Below are 22471 nucleotides of genomic sequence, written 5' to 3'. Positions count from 1 at the left end.
CGTACTAAAACCAAAACCTATTAATTTCATTCTTAGTCACGTTCAATTTCTTCAACCAGTGGCAATAAATATGAGCACCTGAATAGTCAGAGCTCCATGGAGATGTGGGGAAGGAAAGGAAAGACTCACGCTCTGGAGAATGAAACCAAAAAATCCTTTGTGAATGAAAAACAGAGGCATTTATTTCAAGAGGAAAATAAATCCAAATGTGGGCGGAAGGTAAATTTTATCCCAGGCTGTTTTCTTGGACTAAAGTCTGATTTCAGTGGCAATTTTTCTGAGGAAGATCTGAATAAGCACCTCAAAATTTGGAAACTGGATTATAAAGTCCTTGAGTGAAGGGTCTGTGTGCCAGGTTACAGTCCCATCCATTCCAGTGTAAATTGGAAGTAACTGCACTGAAGACATTGACTACATATATTGCTATAAGTATGCATCATATATGTGTTGAACATTATATGCATTTTCAGTATTATGAAATGGTCAAGTTTTATAGTATGCACAATATATTTTTAAAATGTTGAAAACATAGATTTTGTACATATAAAAGCTACATTATAAACCTGTGGGGCTTGATTCACCACTGTGGTACGTCAGTGTAACTCCCTTCAAGTCACTGGAGTCATGCAAGAATAAAACTGGATCAATGAAGTCCAGTATTGGGTGCCATGTTTCTTCTGCATTGGTGGAGATGTATGTACTGGGGACAGTCTCCCATTTGATGGTTCTAAAAACGTGCCCAGGTAAGTAGATGGGATTTTTTTTTTCAGAACACCGCAGTGGAAAACAAAACCATTATTTGTATTATTATGAATCCAACCTTCTCTCCTAGAGTGTAACAATCTTCACGGCGTACCCAAGCAACGGTGTATGGCTGCAGCTACCATGCAGAGAGCTAACTGATGCTTCTGAACATCGGTCATTTGCAGGGATGCTCTGTGGATTCTCTCTAGGTCCTAGCAGCAGCCTTGGGGATGGTGCATTTGAGAGGATAGGAAGAACCATTTCCCTGGCTTCGTCCCAGGGAGCATTTCTTGCCTAGTGCTTTTATCTCACAAACATAATGTGCATATTTAAAATTAAATGTTTTACTTGATAATTATTTAATAAAATAGGGCTGGAGTAAGCTAATAATGGCTTGAGAAGTAACGTTTAATTTCCAAGTGTGTCCTCGGAGATGCTTCATGGAGGCAAGCCATGGCAATTACTTGCAAATTCAGTGTCAGACACATTTAACTAATCCAGGATCCAGGAAAACAATGTGCATTAGTGCTAGGAAGACTGTAGGTAGCAACAATCAGATAATGAACATCACAGCGGTGAATCGACAGGCAGAAATTACACAGCTACCTGCATGAGATTTAAAATGCAAATTATTTTCCAAATTTGCCCAGTGCATTATGGGTCTTTTTTTAAAGCTTTCAAACCAGTGTTTTGGGGATCACTCTTTATTTAACTCCTGACCATCGCTGGACGTTTGAATTAGCTTTGGTGACAGGGATTAGCACATGCTGGTGTGGGTATGTCGGAACATGCCATTGAGTTGCAGTGGAAGAAGAATCATTGAGCAAAGTTCAACATTCCGCTTGAGCTGGAGCATTATTACTCTCTTCTTATACTTAGACTGAAAGACCCTTGGGGCAGGGACTGTCTTTTTGGTTTGTGTTTGTACAGCACCTAGCACGATGGGGTCTTGGTCCATGATTAGCATTCCTTGGTGCTATCACAGTGCAAGTAATAATACTTATACTGCACCGGCCCTGTTCAGTTTAAACTTCTAAACAGATTTGTCTAACTAGAAATGAATATTGTTTACACTGGCTCTTGTCGGAGTTTTATAAACAGATAAGGACATAAGACTAGCTGTACTGGATCAGACCAATGGTCCATGGAGCCCAGTACCCTGTCTTCTGATGGTGGCTGGTGCCAGATGCTTCAGAGAAAGTGACCAGAACAGGGCAATTTACTGAGTGATCCTCCTGTTGTCCAGTCCTAGCTTCTGGCAGTCAGAGGTTTAGGGGTACCTGGAGCACGGGGCTGCGTCACTGCCCATCTCGGCTACTAGCCATTGATGGGCCATCCTCCATGAACTTAACTAATTCTTTTTTGAACCCAGTTCTACTTTTGGCCTTTACAACATCCTCTGGCACTGAGTTCCACAGGTTGAGTGTGCGTTGGGTGAAGAAGTACTTCCTTTTGTTTGTTTTAAACCAGCTGCCTATTCATGTCACTGGCTGACCCCTGGTTTGTGTGTTATATGAAGGGGTAAATAACACTTCCTTATTCACTTTCTTCACACTATTCTTAATTCCATAGGCCTCTATCATATCTCCCTCCAGTCTCCTCTTTTCCAAGCTGAACGGCCCTTCTCTTTTTAGCTGCTCCTTGCATGAAAGCGGTTCCATTTTTTTGTTGCCCTTCACTGTACTTTTTCAAAATCTAATATCTCTTTTTTGTATACGGGCCACCAGAACTGCATGCAGTATTCAAGGTGTGGGTGTACATTAGATTTAAATAGTGGCATTATGATATTTTCTATCTTATCTATCCCTTTCCTAATGGATCCTAACATTGTTAGTTTTTTTTTTTTTTAACCTTCGCTGTACATTGATCAGATATACTATCTATGATGACTCCAAGCTCTCTTTCTTGAGTGGTCGCAGCTAATTTAGACTCCATCATTTTGTATGTATAAATTGGGATTATGTTTTCCAATGGGCATTACTTTGCATTTATCAACTCTGAATTTCATCTGCCACTTTGTTGCCAAGTCACCCAGTTTTGTGAGATTCATTGTAACTCTTCGTAGTCTGCTTTGGACTTAACTATCTTCAGTTTTGTATTGTTTGCAAACTTTGCCACCGCACTGCCCTTTTTCCAGATCATTTTTGAATATGTTGAACAGCACTGGTCGCAGTACAGATCCTTTGGGTACCCCACTATTTACCTCTCTCCACTGTGAAAACTGACCATTTATTCCTACCCTTTGTTTCCTATCTTTTAATCAGTTACTGATCCATCAAAGGACCTTCCCTCTTACTCCATGACTCCTTACTTTGCATAAAAGCATTTGGTGAGGGACCTTGTCAAAGGCTTTCTGAAAGTCCAAGTACACTAGATCCACTGGATCACCCTTGTCCACAGGTTTGCTGACACTCTCAAAAAATTCTAAGACTTCAAAGATAGATAACTAGATCCAGCCATGAAAAGAGAATATACACTGGCCTGCTTGTCTGGAAAATTTCTACAGAACATTAATACTTCCACAGAACTATGAACAGAGTGTACCATATTTACACATGCTGGGCATCCCATTGAGTATTCCTAATGAAAGGACTGATGTCTTTACACAGTGAGAGTCAGAATGGTAGAGTCTGGCGCTTACTGATGCTCAGTTAATGCGAGTACTGTATATGTCTCTCTATATTACGGCAGTACATTCGGTACCAGGGGAATGGGAGTCCCCAACATACAATTTTCTTTATTGGTATTTATCTAATGCCAGGAAAGCAGATTGGATCATCTCATGCCCCTCACCTTGCCACACAGGAAGGATTTAGTCAAATTATGCCCCATTCCAGAACACAATTACTCTAGATCCCTCCTCCTTTGTCCCTTTGGTTTGCCTCATTTTCTTCCTTTGTAGTGCAAAGGATGCATTACAACTTTTATGATCTGTAGCCTAACTAATACCCCTGATCCTAAGAAACTCATGACCCTAGTCTCAACCCCACCGGCACCCAAATATCAAATCTAAAATGCAACATCCCCTCTCTTCTGACAGCTAATTTCCCCCTCCCGACACTACCCCAGTCCTACAGCATGAATCTCTCCCTTGCCCTATTTTTCATGGATAGAGTTTTTCCATTTGCTGAGAGCTTCTATGATATTATAGTCAATTCATCTCCACCCCTCAAAAGAGTGCAGTACAGCAGGAACCCGCAGTGGTGGGCACCTTGGAAATCGGATACACAGATTCTCTACCTCACAAGGAAGTTGTGAGGCTTAATCAGTTAATTTTTGTGAAGTCCCTAGATGTCCTGGAGTGAAAGCAGCTAGAGAAATGCAGAGGATTATTGTTATCTTCCAATGCATGAATAGGGAGAAGAAGGGAGGGAGGAGGAGTGAGGTCAAACAGCATGGTAGGCCTCAGAGATTCAGCTGCTTTAATCCACAGTTTTCCAGAACTGCACCGCCTCAATTGGCACTTGCAGAACTGAGACTTCATTCATTCCTCCGAGATCTTCCCCCGCCCTTCTTTTTTTTATAAACGATCTGAATAGTGCTGGAGATTTCTATAGAGCTCAGGTAATTAGTGGTGGAGGACTCTGATTATCTCTTTATACCACTCCTCGCCGTTTGACACAATTCCGCATAATAAGCCTCCTCTCGAACAATCCCAGGTCTGAGTCAGTATCTCCTCAGAGGCTGATTTATGATGTGGGGAGGAGAGCTCCAGCATTCCATCATCTGCAGACACAGGGTCCCTTTTCTTCTTCACCTCTCATTAATGCTTATCTGAGAGTGGAGGAATAATATATTGAATTAAAAGAGGAAATCCCCGTCCCTTATCACTCCTTGCCGGTAGGAACTATGGGATGGCCAAGTGTTCCTCTTCCCATTCTAATTTCCTTTTCTCTGCTTGTCTTGTTTGAATTAAAGGGAGATGAATGGTCAACAAGAAAACAAGTCCACGGAAGCTAGATTGACTATTCAACTGCATTTGATTGTAATAAAACCCTATAAGAGAGGGTGTTAAATAAAATTAAACAATTCTACCTAAACAGAGGGGGGAATAAAAGACAAATTAAAAAAAACCCAGCAACAACAAAAAAGACTGATCAATTAAATGATGAGTATTTCATCGTGTTTACTTTTCCACATATAAATTGGTACCCAAAGAGATCACTGAGTGGAAGATAGGGGATGGGGGAGAAATAACCAACATAGTCAGAATGCCTAGGCTGGCAATAGCGAAAGACCTTGGGGAACACAAGACTCTAATTAGAGAAGTCTGCCATGCGTTTTGTTATCTCTCCCTTACAATGAATGGAAATGAGCGAAGGGGTTTCAGGAACACCTTGGGATCCGGTGAAATCTGATTAGACCATATACAAATCATTTAAGCTCAGAAGAAGGTTAGCTGATAAGGGGCTGGGTTCAGAGGGAAAGGCATAATAGAACGAACCAGGATCAGAAACGACAGCTGAAGAGAGGTGGGGGGAAAAGGCCACAGACATTTTTGCAACAACAGTTTTAATAGGGTGGAGGACTATAAGGGGGGAGCATGGGATAGAGAGAAAAACGTATTGAACATCACTGATACTTGGGTACATCTAGCGTAGGTATGTTTTTATAGCAACAGCCAGAAAGGTGTGGCTGCAGTGGTGCTAAGCTGCTAGTATACAAGGTGTTTGGGTGTTTCTCCCCACCATTCTCAGAGCATGTCTTCAGGACATGTTGGTAAACATGCAAAAGCCCTTTTATTCATTAGTTCTTACAACATTGTGACCACCAGCACAACTGCACCATAGCTGGCAGAGCCTGCGGTACAGACATTCATTTTTCTAGTATAGACAATGCCTTAGTGTCTACCACTTCTGAAAATGAATGTTATGAGGACTTGAAGGGTGAAAGAAAAACTGCAGAAAAATTCTCTCTCTCTCTTTTTTTAATATCCACTGTGTGTTTCTGTAGTGCACTGTTCAGGATAGGTTACGTGTCCCCTTCTGTGCCTGATTCTCCAGGTCTACTACAGCTGATACTTACAGAATGTAATCCTTCAGCTCAAACAATAAAGGCTTTTGCTCTTAGCTGTTAAGGTCCCAGGTTCAATCCCCCTGGGTGACCAAGATAATAGTCATTACAATTCCACCTTCTGAATGCCTACTTGTCTTGTGATTCAGCCAAATAGAAGACAGTTGCTGCAATGATAGGTCTGTGTTTTCTTGGGGGAAGATGGGAAAGAAGGATTCAAAACCAGATGCAAAACTGCAAGTTTATATTTTGTGAGAACTCACAAGTGGTTTTTGAATTTTCAAAGTTGATCCAAGGTGGAACTGCACTGTGAAGTTCCAAGCATGTCATATGTTTGCCCTAGAGAAAAAAATTGCCATTTTGCAGAGAAATATAAGCATGTTCATTGCAAAAATGGTTAAAATGGCTTAAAATGCCACACATTTTAAAGAATTTGAAGAACTTGCTGTGGATGGATAGAAAGACTCCACATTTTAATTAGTTTTTGCAAACATTTATATATCTATTTCTATAGCTATATCAAACCATATAGAGAGAGTCAAAATTTGGTTCTAGCAGGCTTGATGCTGTCACTTTAATAATAAGAAGCAGTCCCTTGGTTGGTCACTAGGTGGTGTGTGACTATATATTGGAGGGGAACATTAAACTGTAACGCTCTACTTTCAGGGACAGCAGTTTGCTCTAGTTACAGGAGGTGCAGTGAGAGTTCCCTCAGTTCCATCCCTTTCTATTATTCTCACCCCATGTAGTGTCAGAGGTATCAGCTAAATACCACCACTGAGTTCTGCACAAGACAAGGAAAGTTCACAACATCTCCAGCCCATTCCGCTGAGATGTAGACTAAAGAATTTCCTGGTTGGGGAGACTTCAGGGCAATGGGTCCATCAGGGATCCTAGAAAGGTCCCCATCAGTATGCACTGCTTACACAGCCCTGGAGGTAGCAGAGACAACCTAGGACCAAAGGGGGAAAACCCTCAGGGGGATGAAGTATGGCTGTCTGCTTTCTCATTGATCCTTTGGTATCATCTGTTCCAGGGTTTAAAGACAATAAATTTCAGGACTGAGAGACTCAGCTCAATGAAGAGTCAGAGAATTGTAACCCTCTGCCTCTCCCTCACACCCCAGATCCCCCTCGCTCACTTGCACGGTCATTCACACCCCCTCTTTAGGCTGTCACAAACCACTAGAACAGCATTGCTCAGATGTAAAACCCTCAGCCTGAGAGAGAGAGACAACCAGAGAGAGATACTGAATGAGAGGCAAAACTTATGGCACTTGGATCAGAGGAATCTGCCTCGCTAAGGGGGTGAGCTGTACAAACGCACAGAAAGAGACCAAACATTAGCTGCTGGTTTTCCTTTTTGAGATTTTGGGGGGAGGGCTGCGTGAGGAGGCGGCCCAGGATTGCAGTGATGCCTTGATGGTGCCCAGCTGCAGCCTGCACTAAGAGCCCTATGGTACCACCACCCACCCACATGTTCCCTTCAGTTTGTAGCCAGACGCTTTTCAGGAAGTTTCCCTCCCCTAGTTTGTGTGCGCGCGCGTGTGTGTGTCTTAAATACACAGAATGAGAAGCAAATTAAGCAAATTGGAGAGAAATTGGAGAGAATTCAAAGAAGATCAAGGAGAAATGAATTACAGGCGCTGGAGGGACTGACTCGTGAGGAAACATTAAAAGGACTAAATATGTCTAGCTTGGCGGAGAGATGACTAAGGGAATAATGATAAATGTCTATGAATATTTGAAGGGCATACACGCCAAGGAGGCAGAGGGACTGTGCAGAGAGCTGTACCAGGTGGTGGAACTAGGAGCAATGGGATGGAGTCAAGAAAAGGAAAACAAAAACTAAGCAGAACAGCAGGGAAAAAAATCCCCCTGCCTGTAAAATGATTAAGCTCTGTCTCCCAGTGGAAGAGATAGACAACCCACCATACAGGACATTTAGAACAAGTTTGACTCAACACTCAGCCACGTACAGCACTGTAGGCTTTGGCCAGGGGAGGCAGGAGACTAGATTGAGCATAGATGGATAATGGGAACTCTACAAATGCCAGAGACAGATTAGTGCAAGAGAGTTTGAGACAGGAAGTGAAGGAGATTGTTGTATTCAATTGAGACTGAAGGGAGAATTTGGCTCAGGAGAGTTTATTTACCTGGATTTTGGCCAGGATAACAAGGGTAATACCCTTACTCTTGGTAGGGCCAGGTGATTCTTAATATCCAGCAGTTCTTTGAGTTTCCCCTTGCATTTGAAAGGGGAAATGGGGGAAGGTGCCCTCACTTACAGATTGAGGCCTCCATTATGTACAGCCCAAAGGTCAATAGTGAAGGGAGATACCACCACCACTGACACAGGAAATTTAATGTGACCTTCAAAGGGAGGACGGAAGAGAGAAGTCTATTAATCTCCTGATATAACATCCAACCTAAAGCACATCAGTGCTTCTTTAAACATCATGTAAAAGTCAGAGTTATGGCATGCAGGAATGACCCATGGGTTCTGTCAATTAATGGATGGATGGCATCTCCTAGCCCTCCCAGTTCCTCACCTCCCAAGAGGGGGACTCATTATAGTGGACCCAATTCATCCTTTGCACTAGATAAACTGGCACAAAGGGACCACAAGACAGGATTAAGGCTTCCTATGGGCACTTCAAACACTATAGCATTTAAACTCAGCTCCAAAGCCAGCTATTGCCTTCTGCAATGCTCCCCAGGAGGACAAGCCCCTAAATAAAATGGGCTGTTAAATACAGTTCTGAACAGCAATAACATTTCTGAGCCAGCTTGAGCTTCCACATGGGGCCACTGCTTAATAAACAGATTGTTAACTTCTAGTAACAAGTAATTTCTCAAAGATCCTTGGTTAATGCTCTACCCCCACGCCTCCCCCGATGCGGCGGCTGGGTGGCTTTTCCATTTACAAACTAGCATGAGATAATCCACTGAGGCCAGTTTAGGGGAAAGGAGTAGGGAACAGAGACCTCTCCTCTGCACCCATTCCACCAATGCACTTCTCAGCCTCATTAACAGAGCAGCAAGGGACAGGAGACTCCTGAGGAGTTAGTCAGCTGCTCCTCCCCTTCCCACACTGGGCAATAAATAACGATGCTGTACCCAGCCCTGAATAGAAGCATTGGGTGAAATATGGGGAGCATTCACTACCGCAGTGTTTAATGGCTCATCAGCTACCACAGACTAGCACACAGCTGGGAGACCTTCCAGAAAACAAACCCAGGGACTGCTGGCAGTGGTGGTATGAATTCAGTAGGTGGGGCTCTTCCCTCTGAGTCAGTACAGAACCCAGTGTTCCTATATGGCGTTAGGGGATACAGTGCTGCTAGAACCATCGTCATTGACTAGATGTTTAACTCTAGCCTCCTACCTCAAATCCACTGCGGATAATCGGATTTCTTTTACTACCTAAATGTCACCCAAAGCTTCAGCTGGGAAAGTGATTCATACCATCCTAACAATGTTGCTAGAGCAGGACAGCTGCCCCATTCCCCCCCAGAGTGGGCTGCATTTCAGTCACAGGGAAGTAACCCATCTTCAGTGCAAACACCTGAAGAGGTGTGGGATCCTGCTGTGTAGATGTGAGGTAGCATTATTCCCACTCTCCTCGTGGAAGCACTTGATGGAATGTATTAGGAGTATTTGGAACTCAAACTGGAATGCTCTGGCTGCATCGGAGCAGTAAGGCTGTTTGAGGAAGCTGAGGGATGCAGACTAGCTGGTGAGGAAGCAATGATATTTAAAAGACAGCTTTTTCTAACATCATCCTTTGCATTCCTAATCCATTTCTATTGTCCTGCTACTCTCCACCACAGCTTTGACAGGTCTCAGAGCCCAGCACTAACCCTGTTACAAGCTATTCATCTAAACTCAATTTTATCATGATATAGCTACCTGCCTTCCCTATTTCTTGCCCCTAAGAGCACTGACTCTACCTACAGCTCCTTGCTGTAAATCCTCCCCCCTTTTAGCCTCTGCTCTTCCCTTTTTACCTCTCCTTTGGGAGACCCTCCCCTCTTGGGAGCCAATCAAATTGTCACATCAATCAGACAGATTGACAGCAGCTTCAACCCATCTTCAATCAGGGCTGCAACAGCTGCCTCCCCCAACACACCCTCAGCACTACCGCCAAAGTTACCTGGACAAACCTTTTTAAAAACCCTGCCCTGGGAAAATGCTATTAGAAGAGGATTTAAAGGCAAATCTGTGTAGGGAGCATGTACCAGTGGCGGTGAGGTGCCCTGATCAAGGAGTCTTACTAAAGGCTGCAGTTGATTTGCTAATGTCACAAAAATACTACACAGTTAACCCCATTTAATTGGCACCCTGCTCAGAAGAGCCCCAAACAAATGGAAAAGCAGGGTAGGCAGCTATATCTCAGATGTATGGGCAGAGCTGAGGTGGGATGGGAGTACAAAGAGAGCCTGCCGGTCAGAAGTGAGGTGCATTAGTACAGCTGGGTGTGGAGTACAAGGAGATGCTGTACATTAGGTTCAAGGTGCATTCGCAGAGCTGTGTAGTTGCCCTTCAAACTTTCAAGCACATTTTTCTTCTGGACTGTGTACCTGTTCTTCCCCTCTCTCCTGCTAATTTCGTGGACTTGATGCAGCCCCCCAGATCCCAACAACCCTGAGTTTTGGGATGTTAAAAATCTGGATGCGAATTTTTCAGCTTGATCTTGTCTCTAGTATAGTGGTGCCCAGCGTTTGCAGGAGGTGGCCCTGCTAACACAAGACCCATTCTATGTCCCCATGGCAACGAGAGTTTCATGTGCATCACAGTCTGGTTCCTGAAAGGCAAGGTTATGGACTGGACTGCAATTCCCAAAGAAACATCCAGGAGGCAGAGAGGCATGGAGGGTAGGAGGAGAGCTGGAGTGTCACTGATGCAGGACACATTGTGGCATTGCTGGTGGCACCCCACAGCAAGCTATGGCTTTTCAGTGAGGGGTGAACAGGCCTAGAGTGCAATGCCCTGGGTCAGATCGCATACTTGGTTGGATTAAAAATATGGCCCAGTCAGTTCTGAGTTCAAGTCTTCCCGCAGTGGTGTAAGAATCACATGCAGGGTTAGTAACTTCTGGTTGCATTTAGGACCATCTGATGCACAAGACCCTGTAACTCCTTTTGTTCGTTGGATGTGTGCAGTCTAGCTGCACATTTTATTATTATTTATTTGTATAGTGGTTGTACCTAGGAGCTCCCATCATGTACCTGGACCCCATTGTGCTAGCCGCTGTAAAAACAGAGCAAAAAGATGGTCACTGCCCCAGTCTCCTCCTATACATTATTCTCATTTTGATAACTGAGCTACCCAACCCAAGGCAGATCTGTTGAAATGGAACAACAGCCCTGTTGGGCTTAGCTTCACCATAACCCATCACCAGGCCTTCTTGTCCCTTCCCATTCTCCATAGGGGTCATAGCCACAGATGCCAGCGGAAGAGGATGGACTGTAGTCATTCCATTTGCAAAAGTCCTTGTCACCTACTACTAGACCAGGGGCTGCAGACACACAATTAGAGGATCCCTGTGAAGAGGCCCAGACTTGGCCTGACCCCACACTGCATATGGGCTCAGTTCCTGTACTGGGCTCCTCAGCCTTCAGCTCTAGAGACCAGGATGTTACCAGCTGAACTGGGGTCTGTGCAAGGCTCTATCTCACCATTAGGGGGAGTGAGACAGCAGTCTAGATGAGAACAGTTAGTTAGCTAAGGTGCTGTCATTTAAACTCCTCAAACATTATAAGGCCAGTTACAATATGCAAGATGAAAAACCTGAGGGCTACTAGCATCACCATAAGTGTTTTGCATTTTGGGATATTCCAGTCCCTTCCAGAGTGGTTTTTATCTGTCAAAGGAGATTTTCCTCTTGCTCTGTGCTGATTTACAAGATAATTTAATGATACCAAATCTCCTAAGCCAGGGGTGGCCAACCTGAACCTGAGAAGGAGCCAGAATTTACCAATGTACATTACCAAAGAGCCACAGTAATACGTCAGCAGCCCCCCATCAGCAGGGCCGGCTCTAACTTTTTTGCCGCCCCACGCAAAAAAGAAGAGTGCCGCCCCCCCCCCCGCGAGCGCCACGCCGCGCCGCCGTACCCCCCCCCCAGTGCCTTCGAAATCCCCGCCCCCCCAGCACCACGCCGCCTGAATCCCCGCCCCCCAGAACGCTACGCCACCCGAAGCCACACCCCCTCCGAGCACCGCGCCAACCCCCACCCCTCCTTCGAGCGCCAGCCCCCGCCCCCCAGCGCCGCGCCGCACCAGCCCCTGCCCCCCCAATGCCACGCTGCGCCAACCCCTGCCCCTCCTCCGAGCGCCAGCCCCCGCCCTGCCAATGCCGTGCCGCGCCATCCCCCGCCCCCCCCAGCGCCACGCCACGCCAAACCCCGCCCCTCCTCCGAGTGCCAGCCCCCCCGACCGCCGCGCCAGCCCCCGCCCCGCCAATGCCGTGCCGCGCCAGCCCCCGCCCCCGCCGCGCCAGCCCCCGCCCAATACATAAATTAATAAAAACCTGAGCGCCGCCCCGGCCCAAGGTGCCGCCCCAAGCACATGCTTGGTCGGCTGGTGCCTGGAGCCGGCCCTGCCCATCAGCTCCCCACCCCTGCTCCCAACACCTCCCGCCCACTGGCAGCCCCACCGATCAGAGCCTCCCCTCCCTCCCAATCAGCTGTTTCCTGGCGTGCAGGAGGCTCTGGGGGGAAGGGTGAGGAGCAAGGGCACGACAGGCTCAGGGGAAGGGATGGAGTGGGGGCAGGGCCTGTGGCAGAGCCAGGGGTTGAGCAGTGAGCACCTCCCGGCACATTGGAAAGTTGGCACCTATAGCTCCAGCCCTGGAGTCGGTGCCTATACAAGGAGCCGCCTATTAACTTCTGAAGAGCCGCATGTGGCTCCGGAGTCACAGGTTGGCCACCCCTGTCCTAAGCGGTGTAATTTTCTGGAGAGCGCACGGGTTGGGCTTGTGGTGTATTGGACACTGGAAAGCTGAGATCACTTATTTCAGCTGTACCAGGGACTTTCTGCATAATGCTGTTCTCCCCCCTGGAAAGGGGCAATGAACTTCCCACAGAGAAGAATATTTTTCTCCCAAACATCATTTTAACACTCCTACTCCTGGGGCTGGAACACCCTGGTTCCAATTTTCACACTAAAGGAAACTCGGAGACTAACTGGGAGAACTGTTTGTAAAGAGACTGACATGAATCCTCCAGCCTTAGATCTTCTAGTGTAGTGTTTCAAGCAAAAGGTGCCAAAGGTTGCTTAGAGATGTGTCATGGCTTTTGGGAGGCATTCCCAGTTAGGAAAGGGTGGTGGGGATGAATGGAAGCCATGTCTGCACATACATCAGAAATAACTAGAGATGAAATGGGTTTGGATGGTCTTAGTTAGACACTACTGTATGTTTGTTCATATCACCAAATCTCTGTGCCTAGCACTCTGACTGTGAGTTGTGTAGCAGTGTGGAAATCTCTCCACCTGTGGGTTGGCAAGGTGGAGGACTGGGACAGCTAGTGAGAGGAACTCTGTGCCTGCTTGCTCTCAAGGCTGGATCCCCATTCAGAGGTCACCAGGATGCCTGGTGTGTGCCAGGCAGGTTTTGCATGCACATGGAAATTAACAGATTTTGCTTGTAGCTGGAAAGGGCAGATAATTGGGAGGGGGAATTGGAAAAAAGCAGACGAGTCAAAAGGAAAGACATGAAAGACCCATAGCCTGCAGCCCTCATTAACAACAACAAAAAGATGATGTCCTTACATTTTAATCAAAGGCAATTATTTTATGAAATGGTATTATCATTCCAGAGCACATGAGTAGGCCCTATTATGGATTCTTTTGCACTGAGATGTCACCCCAGCTTGCTAAGAGACAAAAGTGACATTTTTTAGGTCTTGTTGGCATCCTCCTGCCTGTGTAATGCAAGAAAGACACACTGAGAGAGAAGGCGCACCTGGAGTAATGTTACTGGGGATCAGTAGGAAGACACGGGATTCGGCCATACAGCTGCAACCCAAATCCCAATCTCTGCTGGGCCCAGGCAGTGCATCACATTAGCTCTATCTGTCCAACCTCTACGTGCCCAGCTGATTTTGGCCAATCAGCCAGAAGTAAGGGGCACCAGATGTGAGCAGTGAGGCATAGTCCTGAGAGGGGCATTGAGCTAGCACTGGGAGGTCGGATGAGTCAAGCGGAGCAGTCAGCAAGTGCTTGGGATGCGTGTGTGAGGTGCAGTGAGGCCAAACGGGGTGTGGGGGAAGTGAAAGTTGCAATCAGGAAGCCACTGGTATGAAGGGAAATGGGAAGGACAGTATGGCTGTTCATCTGTGAGGAATGGGTGGTCCATCATTGGCCTCTTTAAATTGGTCTTCCCATTCATATCAGGGCCAAGGACTAGATGTGTAGTTTTGGGCCTACTGTGGCTCCATGAAAGGTGTATTAAAGTCTGGGAAGCATTCCTTCCTCTAATTTCCTCCCTCACCTCCTTCCTTCCACTGACAGCGCTGACACTGTCAATCACCGTCCCTGCAGGAATGCCAGATGCCCACCAGTTGTCAGGGAATAGAAGGGGATGGATTGTGAATCCCTCACCCTAAGACCCAGAAGAAGGTTGATTGACTGGGAGGCCAGCCTGATGGTCTCCCTGGCAGTTCGTCTTTGTAGACTGTGTTTCTCTTTGAGGACGGGGCGGCTCCTGTAAAGCAAAGAGACATGGAGAAAAGGGAACAGAAAAGAGGAGAAGGGAGGAATGTGGTCCAGTTGTGCCCTGTTTCAATCTGGTGTAAGTCAGGAGTAACTCCAGTGAGATGTGTGGCATGAAAGCAGCATAAAACCTGACTGAGCAACACCAGAATGGGGCCCCGCACGTCACACAGTAAAGAAACCCCCCTCAGGAAATGCTGTTTAATTGTTTAAATTAGTGTAAAGAGACAGAGATGGTGAAAGGAGGGAAAAGAGTTTACAAAGGCAAAGCCTCAATTTAAAAAATAAAGGAACGATATGAGAATTATTAATGAAACACATTGGTTTATTTACATAAAAGGAAGAACAAAGAGGGAATGTATTTATTTGTAGACATAAGAGGGAATTTTATACAGAATTTTCAGGGTAGTTCCACATCCAGTGACTCAGCAACATTTCCATCACGGCTTCGTGTACAGTCAAACGGAGTGCTGGAAACAGGCAGGATCCAGGATTAACCTCTGCACCTCCCATGGCCCAGGTGTAGGACGCAGTGTGAGAAAGACTCCAAGTGAAGGATACGAAAGCGTTATTCATGCAGGAAACTTCAGGTACCGTGAGAGTCCTTCCTTTAGGGCAAATGTGACTGCCACCATTTTGGCCGACACACTTGGGACTGAACTGGGACCCTTCAGAGCTAAAAGAAATGTTACAGCTTCAGATGCCTTCTCAGGGGGCAGTTCCAGACACATATCCTCAGTGGATTGGACAGCACTGGGAGTCCCTGTAACATGCACTAACTGGGGGTGGTGGCGGGGGGTGTTTCACAAATAACTTTTTCTATGACCTCAGCCACCTGAGTCTACAATTGTGAGGGGACAAATTTTCAGCAATGAAAGTGAAGGGACACCACATTTGTGTAGAACAGAAGTAACTCTGGGAGCAAATGGAGAGACAGCTTTCAAAACAAGGAACGCCTGAGAGATATGATCCAGGAAACAGCTACCAAAACAGCCACATCCAATTCCTTCTCTCTTAGTTCCTGTGATTTAGGACTTACACAGTTTATGGCTACCAGACAACTTCAAGGCTCTGGTGGAAAACAGTGGAGAGTTGTGGTAGTGCAGTTCCCTTGAGCCCACTCCCAGGAGACGGGTGGGTTTGGTGTTGCAGAAGAGCACACCATGTAAATGGTTGGACTTTGGTATGAAAGTCAAGTTTGTCTACGTTAGTAACTGCAACGCTGATCAATGTGATTTTCTTTGCACACAGGACTTTCCCTCTGTGCTTTACCTAATGTTTCTTGTACACAGAATCTATTTCTGCAGGACTCCCTATAGCGGATGGTATTAGACGTGGTCCCCCTAAGCTTTACTAAAGCTACACGTTAATGATGATGCTTCTTTAGCTCAAGCTCTCAAGGTTCATGCTTTTAGCACGGAAGTTCCTGGGATCAAACGCCACTTTTGGCCTGGTCATTGCCAGGATTGCAGACTGCCATCTCTCCATCACAAGAAGAAGTTTTCCTGGCATTGCACATCATGTTCTCTGGCCTCCCAAACCCAGGCTTGCTTATTGCCCAGAGAGCTTACTTATGATCTCTTGATGCTGAAGTTCCCAGACTCTAGTGACTCCCTTGGCCTGAGGTGCCCGTCGTACTTTGTTTGTGCACAGAATGACAGTACATTCTAGTGATGTTATTGTCCTCTAGGAGGAGGGCTAGAAAATAATCTGGCAAAATGCGTCAGTCTAACAGGAATGTATTTTTACTCTGCCACGCCAATCTGTTGGTCCATGTATTCCTAGCATCTCACCTCCAGCAGTGACAAGACTTGATACTTCAGAAGAAAGCAGGTAGGAAACTGTGCAGGGCTGCACATGACAGTAAATGCCTTCCTGGCCCCTGGTGTTTATTTGAACAGCACCTTTGAGCCATTTAAGGTTTGCCCATTGCCAGCTAATTTTGAATAGGAGTCAGTGACCTTCAGGATATGAATAGCTCCAGAGTGTCTTTGTACTTAGGGGGGCGGGTGGTGACACATCACCATTTATGAACTGCAGCTATTCTCCTATTCATCACAAAGGACTTTGTCGGCCAGAATCGACGACAATTACCGAGATGTGTGCTGTGTCGCTTGTAACTGGGCCAGACAGGAGCGAGTTTCCTGGTGTGACACTGTCTCTCTCTCGCTGTCTTAGATCCTCAGCCTTTGACAGCCTTCCCTTGAATGGCATGGTGTTGCTAGGCAACATTTATAGTGCCCCTCAAGTGGGCTATTGGTTACTGCCCCATGACAACTGAGACTTTGAAGACAAATGTTTGTCAGGAGGAACAAAATAACTTTCTATCTGTTTCCCCCCTTCTCCCCTCCTATTGGATGAGGTGAAAGATGAATCATTCTAAATGTCATGGGTCAAATTCTGCTCTCAGTGACTCTGGAGTAAAGCTGGTTGAAATCAGCCTTTGGAGGGTAAGTTCCTTGCTAGATGCCTGGGATTGGATCCTCTACATCTGGAGTGTGAGTGCAGGATCTAGCTCATGTTCTTTAGTCATGCGCATTAGAGGAAGGAACTAGAGCTGGTCGAATCATGAATAAAATTTACTGGCAAATACTTTGTTCAGCCATAGACGCGAACAAATGTGTTGAATCCATTATTCTCAAATACGTTTCAACCAACTCTGGAAATAATGTCGCTAAAGCCCCTCGCGCTGAGCTGAGAACCCTAATATTTAAATTCTTATTTAATTCCATCTCTTCCCCTTGTTATTATGTTCGGCAGCGTGCTGCTGCTGCTGCAGCTCGTGTGCCAGAGATACAAGGTTACAAGGCTTAGACGGTTCAAAATGTTCTCTCCGCATCAGTAAAACCAGGAAGTACAAAGCGGCTCTTGCAACTGAGAGCAGGCAGGCCAGCTGGCATCATGGCTTTGGTGCACTCTCACCTCTTAGAGGCTGCTGGCTCCAGCTTCCAGTGGAAATGCATTTGGTGATCTCATCCTAGTCCCAGGAGGGATATTTGTCCACCTCCCAAAAATCACCAGTCAATTTAATATGTTTGGCAGGCTGTGCTCTGGAGAGGTACAAGACTGGAATAGCAGACAGTGATGTTACAGGTCAGGACTGAGGTCTATTGGGAAATGCATGGATGTGAAGCCTGGACCGGAAATAACAGAATCCATGGTAGATCAGGACTGAGATGCGTTGCCATAGCTTCATGGAGGTTCAGGACTGGAATAGCAGAGAGCACTGTGGGTCAGGACTGAGGTACATTTGTAGAGCTCCAAATGAGGCTGGTTGAAAATTTTCTGTCAAAATGTGGGTTTTTTTAACCGAGTTCGGAAAGCAAAAGGTTTTGCAGATAGTGTCTGATTTCCTAAAACAATGTTTGATTTTTTTATTGAAAAAACAAAAAATCTCACATTGAATATGTTTGGCTGAAATCCAATAACTGTGGCGCTTTGAGTAGTTTTTCCCACCTACCCCCAAACTGGGTTTTTGGTTTCTCAACAAAAAGTCAAACATTTCTGCCTAACCTACCCCCATTTCCATCCAACTTGAGTTGTCCAGGTGCTCAGCACAGCTGGCCACAGCGTTCTGGGCCGCTGCTCTCTGCCAGCCAACTCGACTTCCTCCTCTTCACACGAGTGTTTGCACCTTTTTCTATGCAGTCCATTATTCATTCATTCCCTTGTGAAAACTCACTTTTTCCGTCAAGCTTTTCCAAAATAAACAGCCAGAAAGATAATCCCTTAAAAACATTAACCAAACTGCAGCACAATCACATGTAAGCCTCTCCCTGTGGTAGAGACCAAGCTGTGGTCGGAGCAGGAATCAGACCTAGCAATTAAAGCAGATGCTGGGAAGTGGATCTAATCCTAGGGCCACAACTGGAGTCAGGAACCAGGAGTCAGAGCCAGAACAAGGAAGTGATAGCCAGGCAATAGGTCAGAAACAAGTAGTCATCCCCAGGGTCAGATCCAGAGTCTGGGTGAGGAAACTGGAGCCAGGAGCAAGTTGCGGTAGCAAGGACTGAGGAGGAACAAGGCACAAACCGGACTAGGAGCAGGGCTGGTGCCGGAGAGGAGCAGCAGGAACAGAGGAGATCACAGCTGCTCGCAGGAATGCACTGAGCAGCTAGAAGGATGGTGCTGCTGGGCTCAAAGCCAGCGAGCTGCCCTTCCTGACTAATCGGGTGATGTAGGCAATCAGGTAGCCTGCTGCAGGCCAGCACAGTAGACTGGCTCCGCTGCACGCCCCAATCACCGAGCACTAGGTGAGTATGCTCAGTGCTGTACAGAATATGGAGGAGACATGGGCCCTGCCCGATGAGGCTTTTTCTCTAAGCCAGCCAGCACAGTAGAGGTCCACAAAGTACGGCACACCTAGAGAGTGGCTTTATCACACCATGCTGGTAGGGCTTTTTCTTAATAAAAAACCATGGTGCTGGCTGGAAGCTTCATGGCTGACGTGTGCTACGAGGTGGAATCTGAAGGAAGAGTTGGTGGATACATAGCACAGGATGAGCCTGAGGGAGTTCCAGGGTAGCAAGGAGTGAAGCGCAGTGATGAAAGTAAGAGGATGCAAAGGGAGATGCAAGGTGTAAGTTGGGGGCGGCGGGGGGAGAACAGGTGGAGATGGGGATGGAGCAAGGTATGCAGAGAGCCTTGTAGGGGAGGATGAAGTGCTTAAACTTGGAGTCAAGGGGGAGAGCAAGTAAACAGGAGAATCTGAATTAGGTAATCGTGATCAGAGCAAAAAGCCTAATATTTGTCTAAGCTGCACTGGTGGTAGATACACATTGTAAGCTCCTTGGGGCAAGGACTGCATCTTACTCTTTGTACGTACAGTGACGAGCACATTGTCAGCCCACGTAATAGACAATAATCCATAATATCTCTTGCCCATATCCTCCATGGATCTCAAATCCCTTTATAAACATTAATGATTTAAGCCCCACAATGTCTCTCCCCATGAGGTAGGTAATATTATCTCCATTTTAAAGATGGGGGAATAGAGACACAGAGAGGGTAAGTGACTTGTCCAAGGCCACATAGAAAATCTGTGGCAAAGTAAGGAATGGAACCTAGGCATCCTGAATTGCAGTCCTCTAGTTGACTCACTAGACCACACATGGATAATCATGCAACTAAGTCTTTTGTTAGGGTGTACAGGATCGGAGTGGTGACAGTTCTGGCAGCCAGTGAATGCACTACGGGCCAGACCTCGGTGCCCAGAGCTCGGTTAGCCAATGGGAGCAATAGTTTACTCTGACAAATCACTGGCACCTGGAATTAGTGGTTGGGCATAAGGTACAATGCATGAGGGCTATTTCATACTAGATATTCCCCCTCACTGCCATTGGATGGGGCTGTTGTCAGCTGATTCACCAGCTAATGAAGTTCATGGTGCCAACATATTGACACAGATGTCATACCAGACTTCTTTCTTTCTTTCTTTCTTTCTTTCTTTCTTTCTTTCTTTCTTTCTTTCTTTCTTTCTTTCTTTCTTTCTTTCTTTCTATAAAACAGCAAAACAAAGCAAAGCCCCGTAGCCCCGAACTACTGCATCAACAATAATATGTTGTCGATCTTCCAGGACCCGGCTCAGAATGTGAGTCCCTAGAAGGGAAAACGAAGCCCTGAAATAATACAGGTTTAACCATCACAAAGCATTCACACCATACAACATTGAACACACAATGCAGCGTGGCCACTGACTCGACTGCCTTTTATGCAGGAGGGAGGACAGTGGCAGATTCGTTCTACAGCAAGGTGGGTTGTTTCTTGCTAGTGTTAATCCTGATACATGTCTAGGGGACAAAGAGGCTGTGCAAACAGCAGTCCTCCAGTTCCCTTCTCTGCTGCTCTCCTCGTCCCCACTCCAGATCTCCCCCTCTCCTTCCATTGCTCTCCCTTCTCTTCAGTTGCCTCACTGTCCCCTCCTTTTACCCAATATTTCCCCTCCCTCCTCTATTCCAATGCCTTTCCCCCTGGCATTACCCTTCCTTTAACCTCTCCCGTCCCTCCCGTCTTCATTTCCCCCTCTATTATTCATGCAATATTTCTAACACTCCAAACCTTGCATCTCCTCTCCTGCTGCAGACCTCGTCTACCCATCTGCGTTTCAGCTCCATTGGAACCTGTTTGTCTGGAAGATCACCGCCAAAACCAGGAGTTTGGACATCAGGGGACTGATTCTGCTCTCACTCAAAGCAGCTTTAAACTTCCATTGGCTTGAGTGGCGCAGGATTGGGCCTCAGGAGAGGCATAGCTGATTGATACCAGCCTGGGAGGGAGATTTTAAAAATTACTCTTTGCTATTTAAAACAACCAAACCCTCACAGTCACTGAACACCGTCAACATGTGCTGTTAAACTGACAACTGACATATCTATTTAAAAGCAACTGCCACGCTACTTCACAAACACTAGTATTTTACCCTTTTCTAGCATCTTTCATCCAAAGCATTCGAGGCTCGCAACACAAAATAATTTGCACCCCAGTGCAGTGCTATTATTCCCATTTTACAGATGAGGAACTGAGGCACAGAGAGCTTCGGTCAGTTACCCAAGGGAGTAGGGCCTGCACCTCCCAAGTCCCAAGCTAGCACCCTAACCACGGGCCGGCTGGCCTCTCTCTGAGTCAGAGGGGGGAAGGGCCTTGCTCAAGGACAGAGAGAGCAGGAAATAGAGCCCAGAATCTCTGTGTCTGTGTCCTATGCCAGCTATGAGAAGGCAGTGAGGGCCAGGAACTGCTGTCTTCTCCCTCTCGCTGCTCCGCTCCTTGTTCGCTCGCTTCATAAATAACACACTGTCATTTTTTTCTTATTATATCTGGTATTTTCCAGAGTGCTTGAAAAGCAGGGGACGAAGCAGCCCGACAGCCCAATAACAAACAGCAGATAAAAGTTATTAGATTTGGTTTCCTCCTTTAGCTTGCTGACTTGATTCTTTTTATTTTTATTGTTTAATTATTTATTTTTAGCCCTGACTTCAGTGGTGCTTTTTATTTTATTTTATTTTATTTTATTTTATTTTAATTCCCCAGGCTCTGGCAGGGCGTCAGCAGGATCATTGCAGAAGTGCAAAATTCACTGTGGAGAAAGGGGAGGCTGAGGAAACAGAGGGTCCAGTTGAGAGCTGTTCCACGTTGTATCTTCTGACTGCTTTGTGTCGGGGCAGGGGGAGCCGTTGAAAGTGGCTGCGAGACAAAGAAAGTCAGTAGAAGACATTAATACACTCTTGGCAGGGGTACAAAAGAGCGTATTAATGGGGCTATCTGCTCACCTCCAGTTCTCCCTCGCTTCTGGCTGTTATGGAAATATTTGGCTTGCATCTCTATCTGACAGCTTTGCTGACTCTTGAGGAATGAAAATCTTAGGGGGCTGGGCGACTTTCCTCCCCTCCCTTTCTTTTCTGGTTGCTTTAAAATTCTTGGTAATAGCCAGCCACCATGAGACAAGGCCCTTCCGACGGCGCTCCCTGGGCTAGAGTGAGGTGACGCGACTCAGCGCTGCGGACAACGGTCCCATTCACTGGAGAAATACCACAGCAGAATCACAAGTGCGCGAGAATAAACAAGGCTGGAGTTAATCTAAAGTTGTTTTACACTCTGTTTTATTAAAGTCAATGCATTTCCGTTCCTCTGTGTGGAGCCTAGTAGCGCTTAATTACCATGACTCAGGGAGAATGTTAATAACAGGGAGTGCGCCGGCTGAGCTGCAACGGAGGGCCTCTCCTGACCTCTAGAGGCTGGCTAAGGGAAGGAGTGACAGCTTCCTGGGAAAGTCAAAAGCTGGAGCTGGGCACGAGGGGGAAAAGGAGCAGAAAGGGCAGTGCTTTTTTGTGGGAGGCTTTCAGGAGCCATTCCCTGCTGATTAGTCATGGGACCGACTTGCCATGCCTTCTGACATCACTTCCTGCCAACAAAATGCCACACGCTCTTCCGGTGCTTTATTCTCATCTCGTTTCCTGCACATCGTCTGCTACCGACGTCTAACCACGTACTGACAATTCCTCA

At 46.4% G+C, this 22471-nt stretch overlaps 1 long non-coding RNA gene across 2 annotated transcripts in view; it reads left to right on the top strand.

Annotated features, from left to right (window-relative positions):
* LOC135973902 (uncharacterized) overlaps positions 1 to 22471 on the top strand; it is a 123012-nt gene that overhangs the window by 6765 nt on the left and 93776 nt on the right. The window contains exons 2-3 of one of the 2 annotated variants that reach the window (XR_010590947.1): positions 19982 to 20224; positions 21500 to 22094. The exons of the other annotated variant lie outside the window; for it this stretch is intronic. This is a non-coding gene — a long non-coding RNA (uncharacterized LOC135973902). Of the gene's footprint in view, positions 1 to 19981; positions 20225 to 21499; positions 22095 to 22471 lie in introns of those variants that run through there. 2 annotated transcript variants of the gene reach the window in all.

The sequence above is a fragment of the Chrysemys picta genome, chromosome 10 (genome assembly GCF_011386835.1).
Source record: "Chrysemys picta bellii isolate R12L10 chromosome 10, ASM1138683v2, whole genome shotgun sequence".
In the NCBI taxonomy this organism is placed as follows: domain Eukaryota; kingdom Metazoa; phylum Chordata; order Testudines; family Emydidae; genus Chrysemys; species Chrysemys picta.
The sequence above is the reverse complement of the archived record's forward strand: the minus strand, read 5'-3'. Positions and strand labels throughout refer to the sequence as shown.